Raw genomic sequence first — 18,979 nt, 5'->3', positions numbered from 1 at the left:
CTGGAGGTGCTAAACCCCCACTGCAAAAGAGCTGAGTTATTGAAACTAAGCTTGTGGAGCTTGTTTCAAGTCATATAAAGCTTTCCGCTATCGATAAACTTTGGTAGGAAACTTGGTGTCCATGTAGCCAGGAGGTTGAGACATGTAGACTTGTTCCTTAAGTTCACCATTCAGAAATGCATTGTGGACATCAAGCTGTTGTGCTTCTCATTTAGAACTAAGAGCAATGGTTAAGATAATGCGGATAGTTGCAGCTTTGACTACTGGGCAAAATGTCTCAAAGTAATCAGGGCCAAGTGTTTGATGATACCCTTTTGCCACAAGTCTAGCTTTATACTTGTCAATACTCTCGTCTGGCTTGTGCTTCAATTCGTATACCCACTTGCATCCTATGATGTTAACATCAGAAGGCTTAGTAACAAGATCCAGGTGCAATTGTGATGAAGGGCTGCAATCTTTTGATCCATTGCTCTAGTCCAATGTGGATCATTTAGAGCTTAATTGAGTGTATATGGTTTTGTGATAATAGTTAGATCTAGAATAACCTTTTTTTTAGTGATGCCACTCATCAACCTTGTTATCATACGTAGAGCTAGACTGGAATCAAGGATCGGATCAGTAGGAACAGATTCAGGAGAAGAAGGAGAGATTGGAAAGGTTGTTGTTTCACTCAAGGAAATAGAATCAACAGTTGTGGGAATGGAATCGATATGTATTGGGGTAGATGTATATACTGGACAGTGAGACAAATTACTAGATAGGAGTGGTATTGCATGAGGTAAATTGGCAGAGGAAGTGTCATCTGGTTGAGATGGAGGAGATTTAGTGGTGAAAAGGAATTATGTTTCATCGAACACCAAATGAGGTGTGTGTAAACTCGTCCAGTAAGATAATCAAGGCATATATATCCCTTGTTGCTGAGGGTATAACCAAGAAAGATGCAATGAACCAATTGATATTACAGTTTATGGTTATTAAAGGGTGAATGAAAGGATATCATAGGCAACCAAAAACTCCTAGAGACTTATAGTTAGGTAGTTTCTGAAAAAGAGTTAGATAAGGTGAAACATTGTTGAGTACCTTGCTAGGCATTCCATTGATGAGGAATGTGGCTGATTGGAAGGCATACTGCCAGAACTTCATAGGCAACAAAGTATGAGCTAGCAAGGCCAATTCAGTCTCTACAACATGTCTATGCTTCCTTTCAACTCTCCTATTATGAGCTGAGTTATAAAGGCAGGAAAAACGATGCACAATACCCGCCTGTTGAAGAAAGGTGATGAAGGATTTGAACTCACCTCCATTGTCAAATTGCACATATTTTATGTTGTCATCAAATTGATTCTTTACTTGGAGTTTGAATTGTTGGAACATTGGGAGAGCTTGATCCTTTGTATGTAGTGGGTAGAACCATGTGTATCGTGAGAAATCATCTAAGAACAGAATAAAATACTTAGCACCAGATGTGGATTTTTCTGAGACAGGCCCCCAGATATCCATTTGAATCAATTCCAATAGTTTGGAAGCTTGAGAGGAGGAGAGATGAGTTGGCAGTCTATGACTTTTTGCAAGCTGACAGGAAGAACATATAATGGAACAATTAGTAGCTTTATTCTTTTCATAGGAAACATCACAGCTTTGTAATATTTGGACTACAACATCAGTGGCAGCATGACCTAGTCTGTGATGCCATATGTCCATTTTATTATGAGTAGTTCTGGAGATTGGAGAATGAAAAACAGAAAAGTCTTTAATCCCAACGTATGCCATCTTCTCATTGCTAAGTGCTGGGAACTTGTAAAGTCCATTCTCAAGTCTGCCTTGTGCTAATATCTTCTTCGTATGCAGATCCTTCACAAGGAAACTATTAGATCAAAATTCAATCAAGGCATTATTATCTGAGTAGAACTTAGCAACACTTATCAAGTTTGCTGACATAAATGGAACATGAAACACCTTTCTAAGTTGAAATGATCAAGAGTTAGAGATTAGATGATGGGAACCACTGTTGGAAATGGATAAGTGCTTACCATTACCAACTGTGGCCTTAACTATCCCTGTATATGTAGTAGAGTTGATTAGATTCCAAGCATTCTGAGTCAGGTGATGGCTTGCTCTAGAGTCAAGGTACCAATTGTCATCTGCAAGATTATGAGGGGGCAATCATAGCAGGTATATTGTTTTGACTTTTGATATTCATATTCGTAGAGTTAGTACCACTATTGGAAGAGTTTTGATAGGAAATGTCAAATCTATGATAGTAGACGTGTACTGTATGCCCAAATTTGCCACATAACTAACATTGTGGCTTTTCTGAACTGATTGAATTATGTCTTCCACTCTGTGTGTATTTGCCCCCGCGACTACGACCTCTGTAGTTGTAATTGCTGGCATTTGGAGTGAAGCTTGTGTCCTTTATTGCCATTGTATCTCCTTTCACCACCTCTGTTATTAGAGGAAGAGACATAATTGGCTGCCATTGCAAAAATTTGATCTACTGAGCTTTGTTGCTCAAGTCGATTTTCAAATGCTAAGAGTATATTGTGAATTGCTTCAACTGAGATTTTATCATCTCTATTGTTTATAGCTGTAACTACTGTATTGTAGTTAGAACCGAGTCCTCCAAGTAGATTCATGACTTGATCTTGTTTGGATACAAGTTCTCTAATGGTTGCTAGACCATTTGCAGCTCCTTTCACCTTCATGATATAGTCTATCATAGACGAAGATCCTTTCTTTGTGGATTGCAGTTCAAGCCTTAGTTGCATTATTCTAGCTCTTAAAGAAGAAGAGAAGGTCTTCTCTAATGCATTCCAAGCAGACTGAGAAGTAGTGTGTCCAATGATCTTTGCCATGATAGCTGCTGTGAGAGATGAGTAAATCTAGCTGAGGATTGTGTGATCTTGTCTTCTCTAAGTAATGAAAGCTGGATTGATTACACCTACACTCAATTCTTTTTCTGGACAGACAGAGATGCCATCTATGAAATCCTTAAAGCCATTAGCAAAAACATTATTATCAATTTGAGATTTCCACAAAACATAGTTGGTTCGATCAAGTTTTACTGGTAATGCATGGTTGAGCTGCTGATAGGATGAAGTAAGTTCCATGGACTAGAGGTAGATAAGGAGCGACTTGAAGTGGAAGTCATGGCTAAATCAAAGAGGGAAAGAAGTTTCTCTTTCAGATGCTCTGATACCAAGATAGAAATAGGGAATTTTTTCTTTTCTGAAGATTATATTTTTCTCTATATCAATTGTATATACACATGCACTATATATAGTTACAAATTGTAACTATCATGACAGTTATTATAACTGTTACAGGTAATTATAAGAGAATAATTAACAGCAATCCTGACATAACAGCTTCTTCTTCTTCAACCATGTAACTAGTTATTCACGTAACCAATCCTTCTTCTTCTACCACTGGTTTATCAGGCCCAATTAAAAGATTTGATTATGTGCAAGAACTTAATTAGATGTTTAATGAGTCAAATTAATTTTATTAGGGACTTAAATGGTGAAAAAATAAGTTTGGAAACCTAAATTGGGTTTAATTAGAAGATTAGAATTTCATAGGACTAGATTTAATTTTTTTTCATACTCAATTGGGTGAAATCAAGAATAAAAATTGCAAGAAACTAGAAGTTTGAAGCTCAATTAAAGGCCCAATTGAAGAATTTCAAAACCAATGAGCACTTTGCAAAAGCGCAAAAATTCGAGGGCCCAATCAAAGAAGATCAAGAGTGAAATTACAGAGAATCTAAAATATTAAGGTTGATTAGGGGTTCCATTATAAAATTTCAAAGGTTTAAGGAACAAATTAAAAATACATTAATTTCACTATTCATTGTCTTCTTCCAATCAAAATAAAAAAAAATGATAACCAAATGTCCTTTTTTAAGCTCTAATTTCTCCCTCTAAATCTTATGTCAATTTATACCTGATATTTATACTTCACTCTAAGCTAAAATTAAAACTCTTACAAATTCTCTCTAAAAAACACTATCCAACATTATTATGTCCGCAAAAACAACCTTGGTGTTCCCCTTATCAATTGCAAAGCATGACAAGTTTTTATCCTTTGCTCCAATAAATAATTGTCTTTTATTCTCCACTATTAAGAATTGAGATTTCATTAACCCATGAGCCATATAACCTCTTTATTTCTCCTATAAAAACCCCACAAAACTCTAATATTTCTCAGAACCAAGAATAGCACTGTGACCTCAGCCACAACAGCGCATCAACACCAACAGGGTCTCAGCATTAGCAGCTACACGTTACAGCTTCTCAGTCCAACAAACACAGCACAGCGACAGGTGCCCTTCTCTTCTCTACTTAGTAACGTGAACTCCAGTGGCAATGTACAACCTCTCCATGCTGGCAGCTCTTGACAGATCGTCCTCCTACAGCAGTAACAGAGGTGGTTCTTCCTAGTCACATCAGCAGCAAAGCTTCATCATCCCTAGTGCAACAACATCAACTTGCTCCAGCAGTGGCGCAGCCGCTAGCAGAGCAGCGTGCATCTCCTCTGAGCAGCAGTGCCAGCCGCCAGCTCCTCCTCCACAAGCAAGCTATTAATCTTAGGCCATATAACTTCTTTCTCCCTCCCTCCCTCATGGGTGTTGTGCATGAAAATACATGGAGAATTAATTAATTCCTATGTTGGCAATTGTTCTTACTAGAAATTTTCCACCTTGTCGAGCTAATAGTGGGAAAAAAGGGGCTGAACCTCCCTTTCGCCCAACCAACGTGGCTAGGATGGGTCAGCCCCTATATACTGACTCCAGACTTAAAGAAACCCTAATGGTCCCCCCTTAGGTGGACTTATATGAAGCCCACTTACAATTGACCCAAATAAGTAATAATAACCTAAAACCTAAGAAGAAAATAATAAAAATCCAAAAATTATCATCCTAAATATGCTAGAATCCAATTTGTGTTGCTGCCCCCTTTCCTTTGATATCCTTGATTAGCTTGAATTTCCTCGTTTAACTTGGACAAATAAGAAAACAAATTTCCTTCTTTGTTGCTGATTTAATTACTTTCCTTCATATGTTAGGAAAAGCACTAAATAGTCCTCCTCTCTTTAGGAATAAGATATGGCCAACTTCCTTACTTAATTAGGAGAATAAATTGCTGGCTTTTTATCCTTGTAGCATTAGGAAAAAAAAAGCCTAACAAGGCTGGTATTGGGCCGGACATATCAACCCCTTGTTCCACACGAATTGAGCTCTTCTTGGACTTGAACTAGATGAATTAAAGGCTGTCCTTCATGCTCCTTAAATGTCTCAAGCCCTTTTAGGTCCATCTTGCTCTATAAGTTCTGAACAAGCCCATTCAATGCTTCTTTAAGCTTCTTTGCCCTAGCTTTTGTGATTGGCCCAATTGGCACCTCTAATGGATTGTTGGTATGATTAAGCTTGGTGTTGGGTTGATCCGCATTATCCCCTCTCTCTTCAAAAAGTTTCGACCTCGAATCATCGCCTACATCAAACAGAGTAAGATCAAAAACATTAAAGGTAGCACTAACACAATACTCACTTGGCAAATTAACTTTATAAGCATTATCATTGATTCTCTCAAGGATTTGAAATGTCCCATATCCTTGTGGTTGTAGCTTTGATTTCCTATGGGCCGGAAATCTCTCCTTGCGCATATGCACCCAAACCCAATCGCCGGGCTGAAAGATAACATGTTTGCGCCCCTTATTGGCTTTGGTCACATACACACGATTCCTCTTTTCAATCTGTTGCCGCACACTCTCATGGAGTGTCTTCACCACCTGTGCTTTACGATTACCATCCAAACTAACCATTTCATCAACAGGCAAAGGAATCAAATCCATTGGAGTTAAAGGGTTAAATCCATACACAATTTCAAATGGTGAAAATTCAATAATAGAGTGCACACTACGATTATATGCAAACTCTATAAACAACAAATAATCTTCCCAATTATTTAAGTTCTTTTGAATGACAGCACGCAGAAGTTGTGTTAAGGTCCTATTAACTACTTCAGTTTGTCTATCTATTTGGGGGTGACAAGTAATTGAAAACAACAATTTAGTACCCAATTTTCTCCATAACACCTTCCAAAAATAGCTAAGGAACTTAACATCTCTATCATAAACAATGCTCTTAGGGACCCTGTGAAGTCGTACTATCTCCCTAAAGAACAAATCAGCAATGTTAGTGGCATCATCAGTTTTATGACATGGAATAAAGTGTGCCATCTTTGAAAACCTATCAACAACTACAAAGATTGAATCCTTACCCCGTTTTAACCTAGGTAAACCTAAGACGAAATCCATTGAAATGTCTACCCATGGTTCCTTAGGTACAGGTAAAGGGGTATACAAGCCATGTGGTTGAGTCCTAGACTTTGCTTTCCTACAAGTTATGCATTTATCACATATGCACTACACATCTTTTTTAATTTTAGGCCAATAAAAATGCTCATGCAACACATCCAAAGTCTTAACAACACCAAAATGCCCCATCAACCCACCTCTATGTGCTTCACGTTCAAGCAATTCACGCACAGTAATGGAACACACAATCGACTCTCTTTAAACAAATATACATCAAGTCTATAAAACTTCTCAAAAGCCAAAGTTTCGCAAGCATTGTAAACATTAGCAAAATCACTATCATCCTTGTACACTTCTTTTGTGTGTTCAAATCCTAGAAATCTAGCATCCAAAGTAGATAAAATAACATACCTGCGCGAAAGTGCATCAGCCACAATGTTTTCTTTTCCTTACTTATACTTGATCACATATGGAAAGGTTTCAATAAATTCCACCCATTTGGCATGTCTCCTACTCAACTTACCTTACCCTTTTAGGTACAAGTTATCTTTGTGTCACACTCCTATCAAACCTGATTTACTTGGCTTTCCGGGAATTGATGTCTTTGTGTGTGGGTTGCGTGACCACGTGATCCCGAGGTTCGCATCAGAGACACCATAAAAAAACCCTAGTACGATAAAGACATCACACTCTTTGTGATTAAGAGTGATAAGTCTAAATTGTTCTTCAAACAATTATGATAATGGGAGAACAAGAAAGAAAACTCGTGGACTTCCTATTTGGCTAGGATTCTTTTTCCTACAAGGATGTGGCAGCTGGTTTTGGGAACTTGCTAGTTCCACGAGGATCTTTAATGAGCTGCAATATAATCTACAAGTGTGGCACTGATTCATTAATGTTTCAGAATCCTTTTCCTATAAGGATTCCTTATTCATCCCAGCTACACAAGGAAAGAAGGGCTGGTGGTATTTAATGACAGACTGGTTATTCTTTTTTTTTTTTTATCATTTTCTTTAATGTCTGGGCTTAATTAAAACATTTTTTCGAGCTAGGGTCCAGGGCTTGTTTGGATCAGGTTATGGGCTTTTCAGTTTAGCGTGTTGGGCCAGTTTTGAGTGGACCTCATATAAGTCCACATAAGGGGTCCATTAGGGTTACTTTTTGAAGAACTATTTAAACTCATGTAAGCCAAAATTTCAGCAGCTTTGATGATTATTATTCTGAATTTTTTTCAGTTTTAACGTGTGAGAGTGATTCTTGCATTCTTCAGCTCTTGAACGAACTGAACCTGACTTATCGAAGATTAACCGGCTTCGTGGCATCATTCTACTCGTTCCAATTGTGTTGGTGCCTGGGGCAGGTTTCCATTGTGTCACGCTCATATCAGACCTATTTCGGCTTCCCGGGATCGGATCTCAATCTTGATTGTGGGCTGCGTGACCACGCGGTTCGCATCAGTTGGTATCCGAGCTAGGCTCCGAAACAAGGTCATATCATTCGGTTATTTTCGTTTGTTTTTTAGCGTGCCCTTAGGTTTTTCAGTGTTTGTGTCCATCTTCTTGTTCTTCGTGTCTGCGTCATCTAAGCAAAAAAGATATATAATTCATCTTGTTACTGTCTCTAATCATATCAGTGTCTATATATATATATATATAAAGGAAAGAGAGTTAAAGAGGGATTAGTTGAAATTTGAAGGATCATTCAATTTTTGCCGCAGAAACACAACTCCTGGTGAACCATAACCAAACCACCTCAGAATCAATTTAAACTTCATATTCCGTCTATTGGGGGTGAGATCGCATCATATGTAAAGTTTGGGCTTATCCTGATATTGTTTCCTTGAGGTTTTAAGTCGAGGTTCAATTGTGCCGCAGAAACACTACTATTAGTGAACCATAAGCAAACCACCTTAGAATCAATTGAAACCTCATATTATGTGTACTGGGGATGAGAGCGCAGCATTTGGGATCATTTTGATATCGGCTTCTGGAGGTTTTAATTGGAGGTTCAATTCTGCCGCAAACTGATCATACAAGGCGTTTGGGTACCTAGAAATAAGAGAACACGAGCTATAAATTGTGTTTTGGTGTTTTCACAGTATTGCAATAGTAATACTACATATTAAATTCAAGGTCATTTGGATATCGGTTTCTTTAGGTTCCTGAATTGGGTCTTGTTTTGTCGTAACGAGTCTGTTTGGTGTTATCTTTCAAGACTTGTTTTGTTTCTGTTGATCTCGTTCCTGCCATTATACTATCATCATATTTTGATATTTGGCTGTTGTTTGAGTCATTTCCATCACTTTCGCATTTGTTTGTTTTTTTCGATAAGTTCCGGTCCAGCCAAAAGTCAGGTTCGTAATCTCGAATCTAAATCAGTGTTTTCCTGCTACAAACTCTATTCTTTTCGCCGTCTTCGTATTCATCAAGGGAGAGGGAGCAGAGGAGGATTGTAGATCAACGATGCGAAAAGCTAAGCCATGGTTTGGAGGCCTTAGAACGAGAAGTTGATAAGTGTAGAAGATTATTCTATGATCTTCAAGCTTCATGGGAAAAAGAGGTGCAGCGCCAAAAGGATGAAAGAAGAAGGAGAATCATTCGGAAGTATGTACGCAAGTGGCTAGTACGGCGTGCTTATTTGAAATTCTTGTCGGTCACTACTTCCATACAGTGTTGCTGGAGAAAGGTGTTAGCAATAAGGGGATTCCGAAGGCTTAAACAAGAGGCTGCTGAAGTCGCTATGGATCCTATTCAAGATTCGAGGGCGAATCTTCTTGAAGAGGGAGGGAAGGCGATACGGCTCAGCCACGTGATACGACCCAAGTAAGGTCAGATTCAGATTTTGGCGTAAAAAGCGCAACAGTCATAATTCTCAATCCGACCGTTGGATCGGGCTAATATTTTACGTGGACTCTCCAGACATGTTTTGCTACCTTGGGTTAAACATTCAGGTCAATCGGAGTTCGGGAAGGAACGGAAACTCTGGTCAACGGAGGCTGTACGGATTTTGTTATTTACTTCCATTTGACTCGTGGACTTCCTATTTCGCTAGGATTCTTTTTCCTACAAGGATGTGGCAGCTGGTTTTGGGAACTTGCTAGTTCCACGAGGATCTTTAATGAGCTGCAATATAATCTACAAGTGGCACTGATTCATTAATGTTTCAGAATCCTTTTCCTATAAGGATTCCTTATTCATCCCAGCTACACAAGGAAAGAAGGGCTGGTGGTATTTAATGACAGACTGGTTTTTTTTTTTTTTTTTCTCATTTTCTTTAATTTCTGGGCTTAATTAAAACATTTTTTCGAGCTAGGGTCCAGGGCTTGTTTGGATCAGGTTATGGGCTTTTCAGTTTAGCGTGTTGGGCCAGTTTTGAGTGGACCTCATATAAGTCCACATAAGGGGTCCATTAGGGTTACTTTTTGAAGAACTATTTGATGCGAACCTCGTGATCACGTGGTCACACAACCCACAATCAAGATTGAAATCTGATCCCGGAAAGCCGAAATAGGTCTGATATGAGTGTGACACAATGGAAACCTGCCCCAAGGCACCAACACTATTGGAATGAGTAGAATGACGCCATGAAGCCAGTGAATCTTCGATAAGTCAGATTCAGTTCGTTCAAGAACTGAAGAATGCAAGAATCACTCTCACACGTTAAAACTGAAAAATTCAGAATAATAATCATCAAAGCTCCCGAAATTTTGGCCTACATGAGTTTAAATAGTTCTTGAAAAGTTAACCCTAATGGACCCTTAATGTGGACTTATATGAGGTCCACTCAAAACTGGCCCAAAACCCTAAAATGAAAAGCCCATAACCCAAAAATGAAAAGCCCATAACTTAATCCAAACAAGCCTTGGATCCTAGCTGAAAACAAAGTATAAATTAAGCCCAAACAAGCCTTGGGCTGTAGCTAACAAAATAAAATAAAGCCCTTATCTCATGGCCCAAATAAGGTTGTATTGGACCCCTCTTCCACATGGATAAGATGTACTAGGATCTCCTCTTGATACTCCAATGGACCTTCCAATTCTGACTTGGTAGAAACCTTCAAAACCAATGCATTCAATGCGTCTTTCAATGTCTTTGTCTTGGACCGAGTCATTGGTCCATTTGGAACATGTAATGGGTCCTTGCTGGTGTTTCTGGGCTGGTCCGCATCATCCCCTCTCTCCTCGAAAGGATTCGACCTCGAATCAAAATCTGTGTCAAACAAAGTAAGATCAGCAATATTAAAGGTAGTGCTAACACTATACTTACCTGGAAGGTCGATTTTGTATGCGTTGTCATTGATTCTCTCTAAAACCTGAAAAGGACCACGAGGCTGTAATTTTGATTTCCTTTGGTTAGGAAATCGTTCCTTACGCATGTGCACCCATACCCAATCACCGGGTTGGAAAACAACCAGTTTACGTCCCTTATTTGCTTTAGAAGCGTAAAGTCTGTTCTTTTTCTCTATTTGTAGTCGAACTCCCTCATGGAGTTCTCTCACCATCTTTGCCTTCTTTTCACCATCTAAACTTACCCTTTCTTCAAAAGGTAAAGGAATTAAGTCCATAGGAGTTAGTGGATTAAAACCATAAACAATTTCAAAAGGAGAAAAAGTAGTAGTTGAATGCACAGTTCTATTATAAGCAAACTCAATAAAAGGCAAACATTCTTCCCAACTTTTCAAATTCTTTTGAATTACAGCACGTAAAAGTTGGGATAATGTTCTATTCACTACCTCAGTTTGTCCATCTGTTTGAGGATGGCATGTTGTTGAAAATAAGAGTTTAGTTCCCAACTTTCCCCATAAGGTCTTCCAAAAGTAACTAAGGAACTTAACATCACGATTTGACACTATACTCTTAGGAATGCCATGCAAACGTACAATCTCTCTAAAGAACAAGTCTGCGATATGAGATGCATCATCTGTTTTATGGCATGCAATGAAATGCGCCATTTTAGAAAACCTATCTACCACAACAAAGATAGAGTCTCTACCTTTCTTTGACCTAGGTAAACCTAAAACAAAGTCCATAGAGATATCTACCCAAGGTTCAGTAGGCACAGGTAGTGGTGTATATAGTCCATGCGGTTGTACTCTAGATTTTGCCTTTCTACAAGCAATGCACTGTTCACAAATTCGTTGCACATCTCTTTTCATCTTTGGCCAATAGAAATGCTCATGCAATACATCCAAGGTTTTCGCAACCCTAAAGTGACCCATTAAACCACCCCCATGTGCTTCACGAACAAGCAATTCACTCAAAGAACTAGCAGGAACACACAATCTATTCTCTTTGAACAAATAATCATCCATCAAATAAAACTTACTGAAAGCCGAATGTCCACATGCATTATAAATCTCAGCAAAGTCAGAATCATTATCATACAATTCCTTCACATATTCAAAACCTAACAATCTAGTATTCATGGTGTGTAAAAGAACATACCTGCGCGAGAGTGCATCAACTACGATGTTCTCTTTCCCTTGCTTATACTTGATTACGTAAGGAAAAGTTTCAATGAATTCAACCCATTTTGCATGCCTCCTATTCAACTTACCTTGTCCTTTCAGATGTTTCAAAGACCCATGATCCGAATGGATTACAAACTCTTTTGGCCACAAGTAATGCTGCCATGTCTCAAGTGCTCTTACCAAAGCATAGAGTTCTTTGTCGTAAATGGGATAGTTCAAGGTCGCTCCACTTAACTTCTCACTGAAATACGCAATAGGTCTCCGATCCTGCATCAAAACAGCACCTATTCCTATTCCAGACGCATCACATTCTATTTCAAATGCTTTTGTAAAGTCAGGTAAAGCCAAAACAGGTGCAGAACATAATTTGTCTTTCAAAAAAACAAAAGCCAACTCTTGTTCCTCCCCCCATCTAAACCCAACTGACTTTTTAACAACTTCATTCAAGGGCGCAGCTATTGTGCTGAAATCTTTCACAAAACGCCTGTAAAAACTAGCTAACCCATGAAAACTCCTTACCTCACTTACCGATTTGGGTGTAGGCCATTCCCGGATGGCCTTAACTTTCTCCTCATCCATCTCGATACCCTGTGCAGTTACAACATAGCCAAGAAACACAATTTTCTCCATGCAAAAGGCACACCTTTTAAGATTAGCATATAATTTTTCACTACGCAACACACTAAGTACATTACGCAAATGATCAAGATGCTCAGTTAAGTTCTTGCTATATATCAAAATGTCATCAAAATACACAACCACAAACTTACCTATGAATGCACGCAACACATGATTCATTAAACGCATAAACGTACTAGGTGCATTTGTAAGTCCAAACGGCATTACTAACCATTCATACAAACCATGCTTAGTCTTAAATGTTGTTTTCCATTCATCACCTTCTTTCATCCTAATTTGATGGTACCCACTTTTCAAGTCAATTTTAGAGAAAATACAGGATCCATGTAACTCATCTAACATGTCATCAAGCCTAGGGATGGGATGTCTATACTTTATCGTTATGTTGTTGATGGCTCGGCAATCAACACACATCCTCCATGTTCCATCCTTCTTTGGCACAAGTAGCACGGGTACAGCACACGGGCTCATACTCTCACGAATGCAGCCCTTTTCCATCAGCTCATCAACTTGCCTTTAAAGCTCCTTCGTCTCCTCGGGATTGCTTCTATAAGCTGGTCGGTTAGGAATTTAAGCTCCGGGTACGAAATCAATCTGATGCTCTATCCCCGTCAATGGTGGTAATCCGCTAGGAGTATCGTCGGGGAACACATCATCAAATCCCTGCAACAAAGAAATAGCAACACTAGGCACAATATGATCAAGATCATTAGTATTAAAGTAAGCCTCTTTGTACACAAGTAAGATCATTGGCTTGTTAGTGAAAAATGCAGATCTGACCTCACCCTCTCTAGCATAAAAATTGGGTTGTTTCTTTAGTTTTTCCACACAATTCTCATCACACTTGCTGACTTTCTTCACTCCTCTTGTCTTACCTCCACTCTCGGCCAGATTTGGGTGTTTTTGAGTTGTGGTTGAATGGTTTGATTTGTTTGGAGTGTTGGCCGAATATTTGCTTGTGTTTGGATGGGTGGCCGAATGGGTTGTAGTGGTTTGGGTTCTAGCCGAATCTGATGGTCTTCTCTCCCCTTTTTCCTCACCTTGATTTTCTCTCCCCATCGCCTCATGCTCACTTTTTAGCTTTATTTGATCATCATACACCTGTTTGGGTGTAAGAGGTACAAGAGTGATGGTTTTACCATCTTTTACAATGGTATACCTATTTTTAACCCCATCATGAATTGCCTTCCTATCATATTGCCATGGTCTCCCCAACAAGATGTGACTTGCTTGTATTGGTACCACGTCGCACAGAACTTCATCAACATATTTCCCAATCGAAAATGGAACCACAACCTGTTTAGTCACTTTCACTTCACCACTATCATTCAGCCATTGCAATCTATATGGTTTAGCATGCTTAGCAGTATACAAATTCAGTTTACTAACAAGGGTGGCACTGCAAACATTAACACAGCTTCCACTATCTATAATTAAACCACACACCTTTCTTTGTACGTAACAACGCGTATGGAAGATGTTCTCCCTTTGTTCATTAGTATCATCTTCTTTGACCTGAACCTGAAGTGTTCGCCTTATAACCAAGGACTCCTCAACCGGTAATGCTAACTCATCCCCATCACTATCCTCCAATGGTGGCATGCCTTCACAATCATAACTGTCACTTTCAGATTCCACATCACCATTATCTCTAATCATCATGATTCTCTTGTTTGGACATTCTGAAGCATAATGTCCATGTCCCTGACACCTGAAACATTTAACATCACGAGTACGTTTAGGTTGCGTTTCAGATTTACCTTTGGCATCAGTAGGGACATCAACTTTAGCCTTTGGTGGTTCAGTTCTAGATGGACCAAAGGATCTTGGGCGGACAGTGCCCTCTCTCTTTAGATTCGGCTTCCAAGATGATGACGAACCCGAATTAAACGCTGGCCGAGCATGCCCCCTCCTAAGTTGTCTCTCAACCTTCGTCGCCATGTGAACCATGTCCTCTAGCTCCACATAGTGCTGTAGCTCAACCACATTAGCAATGTCCCGATTCAACCCATTAAGAAATCTAGCCATGGTGGCTTCTCTATCCTCAACAACATTAGCCCGAATCATTGCTATCTCCATCTCTTTGTGATATTCATCTACTGTCTTATAACCTTGATTCAGACCTTGGAGCTTCAGATATAAGTCTCTATAATAGTGGTTTCGCACAAATCGTCTCCTCATTAAGACTTTCATCTCCCCCCAAGTCTGAACGGGTCGCTCGCCATTCCTCCTCCTACTGATCACAATCTGATCCCACCAAATCAACGCATACTCCGTAAACTCAATTATCACCAATTTCACCTTTTTCTGTTCAGAATAGCTATGGCAATCAAAAATCCAATCTACCTTTTTCTCCCACTCCAAATAAGCCTCGGGATCGTTTTTACCTTGAAAGGTAGGAATTTTCAGTTTAATGGTGTCCAAGTCCCCATCCATATCTTCATAAGTGCTCATGCCACAGAAATTCACATTCCTCCTAGCCCTGTTCGGTCCAGACCTGATTCCTTGGCCAGCTGATGCAAAATCATAGTCATCTTCTCCTGCATCTGCGTTTTCATCAACAAACTCTTCAAAATCAGATCTAACATTCCGTGCAGCCATACGGACCGTATTTCCCCGTCGATCAGCCCCACTATTCTGTTGCTTTATCGAATTCACCTCATCTTTCATATCCTTGTACGTCCTAGACAACAGCTCAAGTTGCTGGCCTATGGATCGCAATTGGAAAGCTACGTCAACGTTTTGTGTCGCTGATTCGTTGTTTTCAGACATTCTTTGAATCTGCAAAATTTGGCCAGTAGCACAAATATATCCTCACACCTCTCGTGTATCACACAAACAAAGATTAAGGCTTTTCACTCTATTAAGCTCTCTACGCCTTTTACCTCACAACTTGCTTTCTTTTGGTTCTTTAGGAACTGAAATCAACAAATCAAAGTCAATAGCCTTCGCAGCGCACTCAACCAGCATTTGTATACTGTATTGCAGCAAGATATAGGACGAAAATCTGTCAACCTCGTAGGATTAGCAACTTTAGGGATAAGGGAAATGGATGTAGCATTCATTTCTTTAAGCATTCTACGAGTCTGGAAGAAGGAGCTAACAACGTTGATTACATCTTCCCCCACTATGTGCCACATTCTTTTGAAGAAACCTGCGTTGAAGCCATCTGGACCAGGAGCTTTGTTGTTTTTCAAACTAAACATAGCATGCTTTATCTCCTCTCTTGTTACATCTTGTGCTAGTACATGTTGTTGAGTTGCCGACAATTTGTAAATAATTGCCGATTGCATCACTTCCTCGTTCAGGACCCTAGGCATCTGTTTCACTCCCAATACACGCTGGAAGTATGCAATTACTTCTGATTTGACTGCCTCGTGTCCTTCAGCGACTTCTCCATCCTCCCTTGTAACCGAGAGAAGCTTATTTCTATTCTGTCTACCATTTACTGATTTGTGAAAGTAGCTAGTATTCTGATCCCCCAAGCTAAGCCATTGTATCCTTGCCTTTTGTCTGAAAAAAACACTCTTCCGCCCTGACAGTAGAAGCATAGTTACGAACAGCATCTCTTTCTCGCATACGCAATGTTGGATCCTCAGGCGCTGTATGCAGAGCTTGTTGAGCCCTATCCATGTGATCTTTGCATCTTTGACTCTATCGGAAATATTGGAGAAGTGAGTCTTATTGAAATGTTTAAGTTCCTGCTTTAGCTTCCTTAGTTTGCAACACAGTTGATACATTGGACACCCTCCTGAATGCTGATCCCATACTTTCTTCACCAAGGGCATGAACTCGTCATGATCCATCCACATATCGAAGAATCTGAATGGTTTCTTTATGTTCTGAACATTGCCAGTGACTTTTACCACCATGGGAGAATGATCTGACATACCAGCAGGCAAGAATCTCGCTTCCGACAATGGGAAGCGCATATTCCACTTCTCATTCACAAGCACTCTATCTAGTTTCCGCATAATCATATTCTCAGGACATTGGTTCGTCCAAGTATAATGCATACCTGAATACCGAAGATCATCCACTTTCGCTTCACGTATACATGTTTCCAATCTGTCCATATGACCAGCCCACGTAGAAGACCCCCCTAACTTCTCTGACTGGTTGCGGATAGCATTAAAGTCGCCCATAAGAATCCATGGGGTTGACTCCCATCCATCACTACGACTCACAATATCAGACCATAAAGCCTCACGTACAGATGCATTATTGTCTCCGTAAATGATTGAAGTATTAAAACAGATATTGGTAGCTAATATCATGACAGAAACATGGATAGCTTGGTCTGACATTCCCAGAACATCCACCTTCACCAAATCAGCATTCCAACAAACCCAAATACGACCACGACAAGAGAAATCATAATTATACAAGAATGACCAATTACACAGAAGAAGTTGCGAAACATTATCTTTATTCCTGTCTCTAACCCGAGTTTCAACCAAACCAAAAAAAACCATCCTCTCTTGATAGATGAGCTGACGCAGTTCTGAATGCTTTATGGGATCATTCAAACCTCTAACATTCCAACATCCAATAATCATAGGGAAATAGAGAGGAGTACCAAACATCAACACACGGATTACCTTGACTTGCCCCCCCTCGAGGAGCCAGATTTCTTACTCTTCTTTGAAAAGCCTGGAGAACCCGTTTTCTTTTTTTCTAGAGAGTCTCTAGCCTTGCTAGCTAACTGATTAATAAAAGTTTCCCCGTCAGAAGAAATCGGACTTTGCGGACTTGTTGGGATCAATGACGTCGACTCCTTATCATCATCTTCCTTACCTGTACCACCTCCCATAACTCCAATATCAACATTCACCTCATAACTAACAGGGTTCATGGTTGCATTACAGATGGTTGAACTTTGATCTAAAGAAGTACATGCATCCCCTTCCTCCGGCACCATGTCTGCTCGTAAGCTCTTCAAAATAAGAGGAGAGGTAGGATTTTCATCTTCATAACAACCAGCATTGGGCACATCTAATGTCGCAGATTCATTCGTATTACAATCAGCACTATGTAAAGCAGATGCTAAACAACCATTCTCATTACAATTAAGCTCTTTAGATGCCAAACAATCATTCTCACCAATCGTAACATCCTTATTTCGTTTACCAACTACCTGCCATTGAAGCTGATTCTGCTTATTATCTGCATGTTTAGAGTTCACAGCTCCTATTTTCCTTTTGCCCTCTGCCCCCATTGTACGATCATCAACTTTACTGGTAGCACATATCGCTGTGGTATGTCCAAAGACATTGCAATTATTGCACCTTGAAGGAATCCATTCATAATCCGCTGAAATTGTTATGAATAACCCATTTGGACAGCGAAGGTCGTATTCCTTCACCAGCGTTTTCGAAGCTTCTATCTCAACGCAAACTCTTGCGTAGCTAAGCCTTTTACGCAACAATGTAGTAAGGTCAGCATGAAGGGAACCCTAATAGCACTCGCTACACAACTCAGCCCCTTAACAGTCCAATACTCGAGAGGAACATTGTAGAGCTTAACCCATACCGGAACTCTATCCAGATCATCTTTCAAAAAATTGCATGTTCGGATGCCAACGTTTTAAGCACCAAAGGTCTGTTGGCCATGTGCCATGGGGCTCTCTCCAGAACATTAGTGGCGCGCGATCGACAGAATCAAAAGTGAAGAGAAAGAATCCATTATCAGAAGATAAAACTTCGGATAGACCGTGGGAGCCCCATATTCTTTTAGCAATATAATTAACAACAGGATAGGGTAATTTCTGACCCACGAAATGACCAACTAGAGTGGATTTCCAAAGTTCACAGCCATCCTCAAACACATCAAGTGGAGGAGCTACTGTCACACGACCATCAGTTATTGCGGGGGGAGCAAAATGCAAGTTACGGACTGGATTCATATCAAGGGACATCCTACCCTTATTGTCATCAACATCAGAGCCCTTCAAAGCATTTAAAAAATTCAATTTGGGGCTAAGGTGTAGCTGTTCTTGTTGCTTAGACCCAACCTTCAACTCATCATCTTTAGAACCCAACACAGGATTCATGTCATGACTATTTAGCATGTCTTGGAGCTCTAATTGTAAAGTATGTCCAGATTTAACTCCATTGTGTTGTTCAATGTCAGAGCTAACCATTGGAACAAATTTGACAGCAGAACACAAAGACAATTTGGCAGCATACAAATACTAGAAAAAACTCAGTCCAAGAAGCACTAATAAGCGACCAGCACTATGATTGGAACACCGATCAGTTCAAACATCCCAACGGTTCAAAGGAAGATACACATGTTATGTATAACATATTCAAAAATCAGCACAGTTTAACGGTTGGATCGCCGCAGATCTTAATTATACCGAAACTGACCTGAGAATGACGACCTTCTGTTGAACATGTAGAAAACGTTGCTGGAGGCTTAATTTCTAATCTCCACCGTTCTGAATGTGTATCATAACCAGATGCATCACATATCCAAAAATAAGCTTGATCCAACGGTGGAAGAAGGAGAAATATGCCGGCGGCTCTGACTGTTCCGAGAAGGATTTCTC

The 18,979-nt window shown here is 39.8% G+C and overlaps 1 pseudogene; it reads right to left on the bottom strand.

Annotated features, from left to right (window-relative positions):
• Positions 1–4,339: 4,339 nt before the first annotated feature.
• On the bottom strand, positions 4,340–15,042 carry LOC118039036 (uncharacterized; annotated as a pseudogene).
• Positions 15,043–18,979: the final 3,937 nt, after the last annotated feature.

This window comes from Populus alba, chromosome 14, assembly GCF_005239225.2.
Source record: "Populus alba chromosome 14, ASM523922v2, whole genome shotgun sequence".
NCBI classification, from domain to species: domain Eukaryota; kingdom Viridiplantae; phylum Streptophyta; class Magnoliopsida; order Malpighiales; family Salicaceae; genus Populus; species Populus alba.
This window is presented reverse-complemented; position numbering and strand designations above follow the sequence as displayed.